Source organism: Macaca thibetana, chromosome 6 (assembly GCF_024542745.1).
Source record: "Macaca thibetana thibetana isolate TM-01 chromosome 6, ASM2454274v1, whole genome shotgun sequence".
Classification (NCBI taxonomy): domain Eukaryota; kingdom Metazoa; phylum Chordata; class Mammalia; order Primates; family Cercopithecidae; genus Macaca; species Macaca thibetana.
The window spans coordinates 147,572,765-147,576,886 of record NC_065583.1 but is presented as its reverse complement, the minus strand read 5'-3'; the positions used below and the strand labels follow the sequence as shown (position 1 = coordinate 147,576,886).

The following is a 4,122-nucleotide window of genomic DNA, read 5'->3' as shown; positions in this document are numbered from 1 at the left end:
ATGTATTGGCCATTAAGAGAGCAAGTGTCACGAAAGCTGATTTTTTGATAAGGCGACTAGATTTTAATTGGTGCTTTTGCCTACATACTCAGTATAACAATAATAACATTCAGACAAAAAAGCGGGTACCACGTTTTTCAAAGAGGAATACCACACTTAGATATGAACCAATCCTCATATTTGACTCCTGTTATTTGCAAAATACATTCTTGGATTTTACTGAGAACAGAATACTTGGAAGCTCACTACATTCTTTAAGAGAAAGTATTTTTTAACATACAATACTTTGTTTCCAGCAGCAAAACTCACTATTAGCTTTGACCTTGGGTCATAATTTTTCAGTTTTTTGTGGAGAGGATGGTGACAGTATACTTGTGTTATTACTATATGAAATAAATGAATATATATTCTAATAGTAATAATAGCTATAACACTCACTATTTTAGTCAAGCCCTTTAAATAAATATATATTTAACTATATATTTTATTCATAGATATATTTTAGAGAGTTAATTTATCAATTTCACTCTCTGTATAGCACTCATACTTCTAATTAAGGAATAATTAGTATATAAAGAATAATCCAAATAATAAAAGCTAATATCTAGAGACCACTCATCTATGAGAACTAAAAATAATAATCCGAGTCCCAATACCCCACTTCGGGTTTTCCATTTAAAATGACATTCTCCTGGTAGCGCGCAAGCCAGGAAACTTCTGAGAGACCTAGCGCTCCACTCTGGATCTTGGTAGCCAGGTCCAGTCACTTCAATTAACTTCCTGAAGATGGCAGACCCTCCAGGAACACCAGAGCAAGAAACTGATGTCTGACAACAGAGTGAGAGTTCAAATATTCTTTGTAGCAGACACTGTGAATGAAGCACTTGAAGTTGCCAAGAGACTAAAAGCAAAATAAATTGTTTTAATTAAAAGCCCAGATCTTAGCTGGAGGAAAAGGAAAGGGTGTCTTCAACTGTGGTTTGAAACGAGGTGTTCACTTAACAAAAGATCCTAAAGTTGTGGGAAAGCTGGCTAAACAAGATTGGGTATGTTTGGGGCAATAAACCAAACTCCAAAAGAAGATGTGAAAGTTAACAAGCTGATGGTTACTGAAACCTTGGACACTTCCAGAAAAACTTACCTGGTGATTCTGATGGACAGGTCCTGCAATGGCCCCATGCTGGTGGGCAGGCCCCAGGGGCCATTGACATTGAAGAGGTGGATGCTTCAAATTCAGAATTTATTTTTAAGGAGCAAATTTTTCAAGGGATAAAGGACAGCCGAGTTCAGAGTTCAGCAGATGGCAGAAAATCTAGGCTTCCTTGGGTCTTTGAAAAACCAGGTTGCAGATCAAATTAAGAAACTGTATAATCTCTTCCTAAAAATTGATGCTACTCAGGTGATAGTGAATCCCTCTGGTGAAATCTGAGAAAGACAAGTTGTCTGCTTTAATGCGAACATAAACTTTCATGACAATGCAGGATTCTAACAACAGGACATATCTGCTATGGATGACAAATCGGAGAATGAGCCTGATATGGTTTGGTTCTGTGACTTCACCCAAATCTTATCACAAATTGTAATCCTCACGTGTCAAGGAAGGGACTTGGTGGGAGGTGATTGAATCGTGGGGGCGGGGGCTGCCCCATGCTGTTTTGTGATAGTGAGTGAGTTCTCGTGAGATCTGATGACTTAAAAGTGTGACACTTCCTCCTTCTTTCTCTCTTGCCACTATATAGGAAATGCTTTGCTTCCCCTTCACCTACTGACATGATTGTCAGTTTCCTGAGGCCTCCCCAGCTAGGCAGAACTATAAACCTCTTTCCTTTCTGTCTTTTATAAATTACCTTGTCTCAGGTAACATACAGTAGTGTGAAACGCACAAATACAGACCTCACTGAATGTGAAGTTGCCAGACATGATCTAAAATACATAGGAATGGATGGGAATATTACCTGCTTTGTGAATGGTGCTGGATTAACCATGGCTACTTGTGATACCATTTTCCGTAATAGTGGGAAGCCAGTCAACTTCTTGGAATCTTGGAAGTGTTGTAAAGGAAGCTCAAGTATATCAAGTATTCACATTGCTCACAGCTGATCCTAAAGTTGAAGCCATCCTTGTCAGTATTTTTGGTGGTGTCGTCCACTGCGCTATCATTGCCAATGGGATCACCAAAGCCTTCCAGGCATTAGACTTAAAGGTTCCCTAGAAGGAATCAGTGTTCAAGAGGCCCAGAACATACTCAACAATAGTCCAACAGTGAACTCCCCATTATATCAGCCCAAGAAGGCTGTGGCCAGGATGGCCAATAAGTGATGTCTTTGTCCTGATCAGTTGAAGAAAGCAAGCCATTTTTCCATATAAAAATGGACTTCTCTCATCACTGTGAAGGAAATGATCTCATTGGGAAATGAAGGAGATAAATATGAGCAAGAATCATTATCTGAAAAATATTTTTTTTTGAAACAGAGTCTCGCTGTGTTGCCCAGGCTGGAGTGCAGTCACGTGATCTTGGCTCACTGCAACCTCTGCCTCCCAAGTTCAAACAATTCTCCCGTCTCAGCCTCCGAAGTAGCTGGCTCTACAGGCACATGCCACCACACCCAGCTAATTTTTGTATTTTTAAAGTAGAGACGGAGTTTCACCATACTGGTGAGGCTGGTCTAGAACTCCTGACCTCAAGTGATCCACCCTCCTCAGCCTCCCAAAGTGGTGGGATTTCAGGTGTGAGCCACTGCACCTGGCCTGTCTGAAAAATCTTAAACCTGTGTTTTCTAGAATAAGATATCTAGACAGCCAAAATCTGCTTTTACTTATAGCCTTTATAAAAATAATGCCCTGCATTCTCATACTTTTCTATTATGGTAAGCCTGCTCAATAGGTAGTGTTTTGCTGGCTTTGGGGAGCAGTATATGTGGACAAATATTGGGCGCATATTCAGAATTTGAAATCAGGTCCTGGTTCACTTACAATAATTTTGGTGGACATCTAATCCTACATAATGGAAAAAAAAAAAATCAGAGGCCATAAAAAATGCGGACAAGATACATTTAATGTATAAACTACCAAAAAGGCACAGCTAAGACATCCAAATGAAAAGCTATTATACACTGCAGCAGCTTTTACAAGTTTCTAATTCCAACACGTTTGAAAAATCTGTGAGTATTCCAAAGTAAATTTTACTGTGGAATGTCTCCATTAATATACCATACGTGTATTTCATCATTTTCCTTAATATTGAATATACTGTTTAGCACACACTAGAAAGAAAGCCAAGAGACTTATTTGTGATTTTAGAGTAGAAGTTTCCATTTTAATGTCAAAACTGAAGAGTGCTGATTCTTATGGACAAATATCTATAATTAAGTCATTTCAGGGTGAGACAATGCTGAAGATCAAATTGTGTTGAATATTGGAATCTTCTCTCTTCTCTCATCACCCACCCCACACCACCCCTGCCCCCCAGAATCCACCAACTTGTGATAGAAAGATGGGAACATGTCATCCATGGAAATTTGACTTCTTTTCTATGATGTGCATTTTACTTGTGGGAAAAAAATTGAGATAAGGTTTCTGTTCATCTTTTGGAAAATATTTGTCTGTATACACATTTAAATAAAATTCTGTTTGTAAACTCTATAATAATAATACTAATCCAAATACTAACAGTTAATATAGATATTAACTATTAATTTTTAGATTATTACAAATATTATCAGTTTTCCTCTGTTCATACATACTTGAGAGTCAGAAAGAAGGCAGAATAAAACTGCAGTAAGGTGCTGTATTTACACAATTCTTTCCCCTTTGGGAATAAATTATCTTATTTTTTTCCCTTCCATAATTCTGCCTCATTACTCTGCTCTGAGTAATACTTTTCTTAGGTAATTGGTTTCTTAGTCAGAGACGTAGGTACTATTCCATTGGCTAAAAGGAGGCTTAGAATACACCTTTTAAAAAGTCCTTTTGCTTTGATAAATATTGACTCTAAATAAATTGCATGTTGATTATTATGGATCCAAAACAGTATAGGATAACATTATGATTTAAATTTCCATTGTAACAAATCTAATCATCTTCCAACGTCAAACAAAACAAATCAAAAAGTGAAAATAAAGC

At 37.5% G+C, this 4,122-nt stretch overlaps 1 pseudogene; it reads left to right on the top strand.

Moving 5' to 3' along the window:
• The first annotated feature begins 771 nt into the window (after positions 1-771).
• On the top strand, positions 772-2,606 carry LOC126957201 (succinate--CoA ligase [GDP-forming] subunit beta, mitochondrial-like; annotated as a pseudogene).
• Positions 2,607-4,122: the final 1,516 nt, after the last annotated feature.